Below are 10,897 nucleotides of genomic sequence, written 5' to 3' on the forward strand. Positions count from 1 at the left end.
GCAGTGTCAATATTCCCGAATTTTGAGGCGGCGGGAGCGGGACTTTGTTTGGAAAATGGCTCTCTGATATCATCAGCAAGTTTACAAACGGCCCCGTGGCCAAATAGAGTCAGAGCTTAAGGAAGCGCCCGCCCAGGACTCCGGGAATGTTTGCTGTTTGCCCAGGGATCCCAAAGAACTTCCATAAATACAGGCCTTATCCCGAATCCTGGGAGGCAGCCCCGGCGTGACGTAGGGACCCTGCTTTTCCAGGGAATCCCCAGGCAGAGCAGGCTCCCGATGGAGCTGTCCCCAGTGGAATCATCCTCTGTGGTCTTGTTGTCCAAATATCACCGGGAGGAAACCGCATCCAAAATTCCATCCCAAAATCCCATCCCAAAATCCTGTTAACCAAATGTCACCAGGAGGAAACTGCAGCTGAAAATTCCCATTCCCAAATTCCCATTGTCCAAACATTACCGGGAGGAAACCACAGCCCAAAATTCCGTCTGAAAACCCCATTATCCAGACACTGCTGGGAGGAAATCCCATCCCAAAATTCCATCCCCAATCCCATTATCCAAACATTACCAGGAGGAAACCGCATCCCAGAATTCCAGCCAAACTTTACCTGGAGGAAACCGCATCCCAGAATTCCATCCCAAATTCCCAATAACCACTAGAGGGCCCAAAAATTTGACCACAGCATTCCCCCCTCTGCCACCTCCCCCCAGAATCAACTCTAATTCCCCTTTTTTTCCGTGTGGGAAGGAGGAGCGAGGCGGGAAGGGAACGCCGGGGGTTAATAAACAACTCCCGGCTCCGGAATTATTGATGGAAGCGGGAATGAGGCGCGGTGACATTTAAAGGAGGAATTTGTGCTCCACAAATCCGAGCGTGACTGACAGAGGCCGGAGGCTCCGGAATCAATACAAATAACCCCAACCTTAATTCCTTGATCCCGGGGAAAACAGCGCATTCCAGGCGCCCCCAGAAACTCGGGATCAGCTGGCTGGATGCTATCGACTGCCTGGGAGCAAGGACAATTAGGATGTTCCTTAGGGAAGGAGGTTTTCCTGATGTTTTCCTGGCGTTTCCACAGCAGCAGCGTTCTTCCCATTCCCAAAATGCCAGGCTCGTTATCCGATATATAAAGGGAGATTTCCTGGGATCAACTCCCGTCAGGAATGAAGGGAGAGACGAGGGGAAGGAGAGGTTGGATCTCCTTCTGGATGTGGGAGTATCCAGATCCTAAACTATGGGAAAGCAGCCCTGGAGCTGAGGTATCCCATAAATGTTGGGAGCAGGATGATGTGGGAATCTGGGATAACTCCACCCTGTGTCCCCACGGATCAAGGTGGGTGGAGGAGAATTATCCTTAAAACAGCATTCCCAGCACTGGGAATCTCCACCAGCACCACAAAGGCTGGGAATTTGCATCAGGACCACAAAGGCTGGGAATCTCCACCTGCACCATCCTCCTCTTAGTGTGTATCCACTGGAATTTTGTTTGGAGTTCCTTGGGAGATGTGTGGCCAACCAAATCCGAGGTTATTGGGATTTTCCGTCCCCACACTCCTGAAGCTTTTCCTTCCCAGCTTTGGGAGCTCATTCCCTGTGGGAACACCCCAAGAGCCAGGATGGTGTCCCAGCCCTCGCTGGGAGCGTGGCTTTGGATTTCCATCCCACCTGGAATGTGCGCCTCCTGTTCCCAGCTCCAGGCAGGGCCAGGCTTGTCCCATTCCAGGTGATCCCAGGCCAGGGCCACGCTTGATTCCAGGGAAAACAGCCAAGGCTGTTCTAGCCAGTTCTCCCCTAATCTTTGAGCAAATCCAAAGCCTGGCCACATCCCTGATCCATTCCCACTGCTCTTTAAGGTGAACGTTTCCTGATATTCCCATGGAATATTTGGAATATTCCAGTCCTCATCCCTGTGCTCTGCATTCCTCCCACAAAATTGGGAATTGAAGCAACAACACCCCCTCCTCTCCCAGGGAGTCCAAAATCCCAGGAAAAAGCTGCCACCACCCCATCCCAATCCCCAGGGTTGGAAATGCTTTGTTGCTACCAAGGATTCCACGGAATATGCAGTGCTGGAATGACCTTTCCGAGGGCAGGATTAAAAACAAAATCACCTGGATAGGTGGAATCCTGAATTCCTTGCGGGAAGAGCAGCAGGAGCAGCTCCATGGAATCAGGGTGGGCACACTGGGCAAAAAAATAGGGATAGACAGGATCCCAAATAATCATCAATATTCCCAAAAAACCCAGAGGTTTCCACACATCCCGTTCTGTCCCTTATCCCACGCCAGGATGGAACAGCATTCCCAAGGATCAGGGATGAAGCACAGCCAGGAATCCCCCCTGTGCCAGGAATTTGGGAGGCAAAGCTCCCAGAAAAACAGGAATCTCGGGACATTCCCTCTTTTTCCGCGCCATGCCACAAAAGCCGCGGCCTCGGAAGTGACTCCGAGCCTGGAGCAGGTGCTCCTGGAGCAGCTGTCCCAGCAAATCCAATATTCCCAGGCAGTCTGTGGGAATTACACTTGTATTTACCTTGATGTCTTTTGGGAATTATTCCTTTCCCCCATTAGCACTTGGATTTTCCATAAGGAAGCTTTTCCCCCTTGCAGGATCCCGACCGATTTCTCCCCGCCACGCCAGGATTGGAGTTTTCCCAGCGGATCCATTCCTCCTGGAGCACTAGGAGCAAGGAACAAGGAGCATCATCCAGATTTTTTTAACCAGGAATCCCTTGGAATCCACCTGGATCCTGCTCCTGTTGGATCAGGAATAGACAAAAGCAGCCTGAGTTATTTTAGGAAATTGAGGGCCCAAATCCCATTTTTTTAGGGAAAGGAGCCAATTTTGGCCCCTCTTGGATGCTCCTCAAATCCCCATGTAGGACTTGTTGGTTGAGGGGTTTTTTGGGACCTTCCATCTTTCCAGCAGAGAATTCCTTGGCTTCTCTGCCAACCCAAATTATCGGTTGGGAGGTTTATTCCTTCTTTTTCTCTCTCCATGGGAAGAACAATCCCTGGGGAAGGGGGAAGGGTCAGGAACGAGGCAAGGGTGGGGTTTGGAGGGAGGAAAAGGCACTGCTCCCATGGGAATTCAAGCCAGGCCTGGGATAGGGATTGGCTGTGGTGCCTCACCATGGGAATCTTCCCTGGCATTCCCAGGAGTTTTCAGGCTGCTGGATAATCCCATTAAATTCCTTAAGAAAGGCCTGGAGAGGACTGTGCCTTTTTATTGGGATGGAAGGGTTGGAATGGTTGGATGAGTGGGAAGAGGGAACTTGGAGCCTCTCCCATGGCCAAGCTCAATCCCATTGGGATGAGGGATACCATTCCTGGAAATGGCAATGGGAAAACCCCAAGATCCCAATGGAAAACACACCTTAATTCCCTGTTCCCACAAAACCACAGGCACCTGACATCCTCAAACTCCCAAATCCGCGTTTTCCAAGAGCAGGAGGGCCTGGGGCGCCTCGGGAGCTTATCCAGCTTTTTCCTGGTGTAAGTACAGTATTTCTCCGGGAATTACGGCCACTGGAAAGCACCCGGCCTTGTCCTTGCTCCCATAAAAAACCGGGAGCCGGCGGAAATTATGGGATCAAATCAAGCCTTCCTTTGATTCTGACCCTACAGCCACGAGAGTCCCGGAGGGTCCCGGTTTTTTCCTTCCCGCTTTCCCTAATTTATGGCTCATTCCCTCTTTTCCAATAAAGCCGGCCGGGGGCAGCTGCTCCCTATCCCGGGAGCCGCCATAAACCATGGACAACATTCCTGCTTCCCGGTTGCTGTGGATAGCGAGGAGCGGGATGGGGATCCGGAGAGAGTCGGGAGGAGCGGGATTCGCTCAATGGATGGAATTTCATTCCCCCTTTTCCGAGGCCTCCCTGAAGGGCTTGGGCGGAGCAGGAATGGTGGCGAGGTGGGAATATCCAGAGGGTTTGATATCCCAAAAAAAACCCTGCAGCGGGGTTAAATCCAGGTGTTTGTTTAGTGGGAAAACAGCCTTGGGAAGGTGGGAATGGCAGCAGGTGTGAGCTGGGACTGGGAAAATCCAGGGAAACAGCACCGTGTCCCAAAATGCCTTTGTGGCCAGGCTGGATTTGTTCCTAGTCCAGAAAAAACTTAGTTTTTCCTCCTTTTCTGCTTTCCCCCTCTTTTTTTGGGATGAGGTAGGATCAGAAAATCACACAGAGCCACCTCCCAAATTTTCTTCTGGAGAAACAACCCCCTGGTAAATCCACTTCCCAAAATCTCCCTCTAAAAATCCTTGGGAATGACCATGAACTGCTTTTTCCTTCCCAAAACCCCATCCCAAACAAACAGGGCTCTGCTTGGATATTTCCAGCTGGGCCTAAATACTCGGGGACAGAATTCCTGGGGATTTGTGGGAAGCAATTTTCAGGGATATTTCCATGCTGAGCTGCCCAGGATCTGGGGAGAATTCCCAGATCCCACAGAAATTCCAGGTGCCTTTAAAATCCTGTCCCTTCCTCATTTTTTGGAGGATCAAAATCCTGGAAGGATTTGGGAATTTTGACAGTATTTATTCATGGGAAAACTTAAAATGGGGGAGGTTTTGTTCCATTTGGAGTTCATTTGGGTGGAATTTTAAATGAATTTTGGATTTGAGATTTCTTTTAACATTTTAAAAATATTTCCTGGATGAAACGTCATAAGATTTGGGAAAACCAAATTGAGAATGACGTTTTGAATCCAATTTAAAAATCAGGAGTATTCCAAATATTCCAGAACAGCCTCTCCTGCTCCATCTTGCTTTCCTTTCCCTTCCAGCCCCCCAAAAATTCCTCATTCCCAGGAATCTCTTCCTTCCGTGGACTTGGATCCCCAATATCCCGGGAGGAGAAAATTTGGGATCCAGGTGCTGGAGCAGGGACCAAAGGCTGAAATTCCTTCCAAAATCCAAACCCAGGAGGGTCAAAAGTTCATCCAGGCCCCGGCAACTCCTGGGAGTTTTGTTTCCTGCTTGGAAAAGGGCGAAGGAAAGGGAGAAAGAAGAAAAGCAGGAGAAATCCAATAAATGCCGGGGTGGGAAGGCAGAGGGGCCGGCGGTGGGAAAAGCAAACAAGGTGGGAAAAAGGGAACAGGCGGCACGGAAAGGCACGGGAGGGAAGGTTGGGAGAGGCCGGGAGAGGGGCTGGGAAGTGGGAATGTGAGGGGTTGGGATGTGGGGATATGAAGGACCAGGAAGTGGGATGAGGCTGATATTCCATGTGCATCCCACCTCACGGGCTGGACTTCATTTTCCCCTTCTCCTGTCCTTTTTTGGGGAAATATACCCCTGGATACATCCCAAAGCCTCTGCTTTGCCAGGAGTCATCCTGGTCCCATAGAAGAAATGGGATCACACCCACAAACCCCCTGGAATTTCCCCCTGGATGCGGCTGGAGTCAGGATGCAGCTCCCTCGGTGCCCACCATGGGAGGATCCCAAGGAAAACCCTCTGGAGTCACCGGGAGTGCAGGAAGGGAGAGGTGGAATTAAAAGCTGTTTTCCAAAGGAATTCCAGCCCTTCCTCTCCATGCCACCCATCCCTGCAATCTAGAAATCACCAGGAAAATCTCCATGCTCCATCCCGGAGCTCTTTCCATGCCTCCAACACCGGCTGCTCCCAGGTTTTCCGGGAAACATTCCTGGATGAGCAGAGCCCTGCCCCGCTCCCGGCTTTCCACAGTGTCCATGTGCAATTCCAAGGCTTTATGGCTCCCCCATGGAGCCTTCCTGGTGCCCTTGGAGCTTGATTATCCCGGGAAATGGAGCCTTTATGGACTCCAGCTGGGAAGTGGGACATTAATGAGCCCTGCTTGGCACAGCTCCATATGTTTTCCGCCTTCTCCCGAGATCCCGGTTTTTTATGGTGACATTTATTTCATGGAAATGAGCCTGGGAATGAAGATCCATGGCCCTTCCTGGAGATTTGCAGGAATTGCTTCCCACTGCCACAGATAATCCTGGAGGGGAGAAGGAAAACACAGCTGAATATTCCTTCTTCCCACCCCACTGTGGAATCCAGTAAAAGCTGGGAATTTTAATTTTTGGGAGTTTTTTTCCGACTTTTCTCTCATTAAAACACCACAACGCTTCCAAATCCGAACTCCTGATTCCAAGAAAATTTGCTGCCCAAACTTTGGCACCTCCAAATGCAAATTTCCTTGGAAATTACCTCCAGCTTTTCTTCCTGGCAGGAATTCTGCCTCCAACAATAGATCCTGAGGTGCTAATTCCCTGATTTATCTAAAAGGACCTTCTCTTGTATCCCACTGGGGCTTGGAATACAATGGACAATCCAGGGGCAAATCCAGGTGGACAAAGGGAACTTGGAGATAAAGGGAAAAGGGAGCTGGTGATGGATGAACCCCCAGGAAGAGAAAACCTGGAGCTGATAAGAATTCCCAGCTTTTTCTGAGCCATTCCAGAGGTGCAGCCAGTGGGATTTGGAGCTTTCCAAGTTGCAAATCCATCGGGAATTGGGGGGTGGGAATTGGATCTGTCCAGGTTTGGGATCACTTCGTGGGCTCTGCAAGATATTTGGGATATTTTCTGCTCCTCCACCTGGAAAAACCTTGGGATAAGGCAAAGGATCAGCCTTGGGATTAGTCTGGCACAGCAACTCCTTCCCAAATCCCGGGCTGATCCCATTTTTCTGCCCATGACCTCGGTTAAACCGGCGTGAGTTCCTTAATTCCAAGCCTTTCCAAAGCTGGTGACTTCCCAGGAAAGCAGGAAGCGGAGAAAGCTGGGAATTGGCTGCTCCCTCTGCTGCCCAAAAGGCGGGAGAGGGGGGGTGTGGGGCGGGAATTCTCTCCAGCTTTAATTTGTCCTGGATTCGAGCATATTCCAGGTCACTGATCACACACCCAGTCGGGATCTGGGGAATAAAGGAATTCCTTCCATCCCTTTATTTGATTTCTCCCCAATAAATCTTTATCCTGATTCCAAAAGGATCACTTCCCCTTTTTTTTTTTCCCTTCCTTCCTGTCTTTTTTGGGGGGGAAGATCACACCTGTATCCAGCCCAAACCCTCTGCTTTTCCACACTGGGATTGGGAATCCAGCTTCACTGGGAATTATCCCGATCCCACAGGAAAAATGGGTTCAAACACAAAAATACCTGGAATTTCTCTATGGTTGCTGGGATGAAAATCCCTTGGTGTCCCAGGAAAACCCTTCTGGAGGGTCTGGAATCTCTGGGAATGCAGGAAAAGCTGGATCTGCTCCATCTTTCCCAATTCCAAGAGATGATGCTGTCCCAGAGCAGCTCGGCACATCCCAGCTCCGAGTTTTCCATTTCTTCCCTTCCTGGAAACCAACAGCAGTGGGTCAATGGGAAAAATCCAGACAAGGAGTAAATCCAGGCTGGATGGGGCTTGAGAATGGTGGGAATGGATCATCCTTGAGGTCTCTTCCCACACAAACAATTCTGGGAATGTAGGAAAAAATTCCGAACTAGGAAAACATCAGAGACTGGAATTTTTTTATTTAGAGGGGAGGCAAAGGAAGGGTGAAATTCCACCTATTCCAGATAAATCCAGGGATTTGTCTTTTCCAAACATGCAAATAGGGAGATATTCCAGAATAGGGATCCATATTGGATAACGGGAAGCACTTGGGATTTCCCCCCTTGTTGTGAGACTTCAATTCATTATTAGAAATTGTGGCTCCAATCCCAAAACCTGCAATCCCTAAAATGCTCAGATCCATTAGAAACAACGTTCCCAAACTGAGGAATATTTTCCTCTTCAAAAAATCCCCACAGAAGTTTTCCCAACCCATTCCTGTAATTTTTCCCCATTTTTTCACTGGAAAACAAAGTTCCAAAGACCACCTGACAGTTTTCCCACTTTTCCCAGCCTCCATCCCATTTTCCCTCAAGTTTAATCTGCCTCATTTGGATGATTTGCATCCCAATTTCCCGATTTTGCCTTTCCCTTCCCGAGCGTTTGTTCCTGCTGATCCAAGGGCATCGCTCACTTCCATCTTTCCCAATTTAATGATATTTATCCGTCACCGCCTGGGAGAGGAATTGGCCGGAGCTCCATTTGGCAAAACAAATCGGGATCGGTTCCAGGATAATCCCACGGAACACATGGATTTTAATGGCCGCTTTTAATGTCCCCATCTGCAGCCGTTGTCCTTGGGATAAAGCCTGGATGCTGCTTCCCAATTCTCCTTGTGGAATTCTGCTCTCTGTCCCAGCTCTCCCCTCTCTCCACCCACCAGGGCAGGTTGGTTTTTTTCCTGGATTTTCCAGATGACCCAGTGGCTGGATGGGAGTAATTTTTCCTTAAATCCACTTTGTGCTTAAGTCGGTGTATCATGGAATTCCAACATGGATTGGGATGGAAGGGAGCTTATGGATCATTCACCTTCCACTATCCCAGGTTGCTCCAAGCCCTGTCCAACCTGGACTGGAACATTCCAGGGATGGCACAGCCACAGCTTTTCTGGGAAAACTGTTCCAGGACTTCCCCACCCTCCCATGGGGGAATTCCTTCCCAATATCCCATCTATCACTGGCAGTGGGAAGCCATTCCCTGTGTCCCATCCCTCCGTCCCTTACTCTAAATCCCACTCTGTTTCTACCAAACACACAAAACCACGCCCTTGGATGGTGCAGATGGGAATTCTCCTCCTTTGGGGGGAATTATCCCAACTTCTGAGGGCACAGATCCACATTTTCTCCACAGGGACAAAACTGCAGGAGCCAAGCCCTTCCTGCAGCATCCAGGGAATGATTCCAGCCAGGATCGCCCCGGTGCTGCGAGGCTGAAAATCCCTCCTTTGGAAAAGCAGGATCCTTCCCTCCTCCTTCCAGCCGGAAGAAGAAGCAGCATTCCCATTCCCTATCCCAGCGCCGCTCCCATTCCAGCGCTGCTGCTCATTCCCGAGGCTGCTCCCGGGATTTTTGCACCACCTCTCCCATCCCAAAATTCCTTTTTTGGGGGGACTAGATCCCGATTTTCCGCAGTTTGCTTGCCACGCCTTTATCCCGACTCGCCGCTCTGGGCTCTTTATGGCCGGGAGCTGGAATAAATCTTGGAACAGGGTATAAAAACCTGGCCATTGCTCATGGAAGCAAGGAAAGCCACTAGAGGGACCTTCGGGCTGAGGCACAGCCGGGTCACACCCGGATTCCGGGGGGGTGACACCCTCAAATTCCCTTTTTCCCTCCCATCCCGCTGCTCCAGGGTTATCCCACACCATCCCGCGCCCGATCTCTTGGCATCTCCTAAATAATTCCCGATAAAAACCAGGAGAGTTTTATTTCCCCTGTTCATTAAACAAGCTCCAGGGCTCCTTCAATAACTTCCCTCCGCTTTTTCCATGAGAGGAGCTTTTGGGATGGGGATGGGGGGGATTTTCCCTTTTTCCCAACCCTTTTCTTCTCTTCCCCTGAGGAACGAGAAGGCCGTGAAAATACAAAAAAAAAAAAGAAAAAAGAAAAAAGAAAAAAAAAGGAAAAAAAAGAGAGGGAAAATCTCCCGTCAGGAAAACAGGAGGCAAACACAGGAGTTAATTTGGGCCGGAATAGCTGCGGCTGTTTGCGGTTGTCCCTGACTCCGGAGCACCTGTGTTTGCTCAGGAGCTTTTCCCAATCTGCCGCAAAATGGCCCGGGATTGTCACATGGGCCTGGAGCTTCCCGGCGCCTCGGGAATCAAAAAGCCGCAGCTTTTAGCGGAGTTAATCATTAATGCCTTCCCTTTGTCCCATTCCCGGGACTGACAGCCCTTTGATATCCCAGATTTGCCAGCGGCGCCCGGAGCCAGGTACCGAGGCGCAGCCTGCCTGGAGCTGCCCTTTCCCTCGGGATTCGCTTCCCGGGGGGAATCCGTGCACCCCTGAGCCTGTCCATGGGTTTTCCAACCCGATTCTCCTTTTGGGCTAAAAATCCACGGGGATATCCCACCCCCACATCAAGCTTTTGGATTCCCGGCAACTGGGGGGCGCCAGGAATCCCAAAGATGGGCAGGAATGTGGATGCTCCTCTCCTCCCCTCGCTGCCCCTTCCCAACTTTCCACCTCCCTCTTGCTTTTCCAGAATTATTTGCCCAGGGTCTGGGTGTTTCAGGGGCATAACGAAGAGAAGGTCCACAATGGCTCCTTTTCCTTGGAATTCTCCACCAGCTTGGAGCAGAATCACCACAACGCCCCCCTCCAAAGGAAGGTCCTGTTTTTCCAGGGACACAGGGTGGGAAAGCTCCACAAGGCCTCCATTTCCTGGAAATTATCCCATAAAATAATTTTGGAGCAGAGTCTCCTCCAAAGGAAGGTCCGGTTTTTCCGGGAGCTGCAGGCAGGAGGGAACAGAGAGGGAAAACTCTCCCTGGGCACTGAACACAACTCCACTTCCTTGGAATGCTTCCATAAAATCATTTTGGAGCAGGAGCCCCCCCAGAGGCCAGGATGGTTCCCATAAAACTGCTGGGAATGTGATTTGTGCTCCCGGAGCTCCGGGGCACAGTCAAACTCCAAGGTTCCTGAACTTTTCCTTGACTCCATCAAATCCTGACAGTGGTGGAGGAGGAGCTGTTCCAGGGGCTTCCCAAGGCTCTGTTCCCTCGTTTATGGCATCCAGGGATAGAAATCCAGCTGAACCCCCCCATATTCCCAGCTGGAAAACTTCCACCCCAGCCCAATGCACCAATGCAAGTGGAAATCATCCCAAATCCTGAATTTAGGGAGGAATGAAACAATTCCTCCATTTTTAGCCTCCTCCCCCCTCATCATTGCTGCCTCTGGAAGCTGGATGGGAAAACTCAATGAATCCCATTTCTCCATGGATTGACACTCCTCCCTCCTGAATGCCTGAAGGGAAACCCTTGGAAAGTTCTCCAGGGATTGCAGCCTCTGGGAAGAGGTTGGAGGCCGGTTCTGGGGAATTC

Source organism: Lichenostomus cassidix, chromosome 3 (genome assembly GCF_008360975.1).
Source record: "Lichenostomus cassidix isolate B80296 chromosome 3, HeHo_3.0, whole genome shotgun sequence".
Taxonomy (NCBI): domain Eukaryota; kingdom Metazoa; phylum Chordata; class Aves; order Passeriformes; family Meliphagidae; genus Lichenostomus; species Lichenostomus cassidix.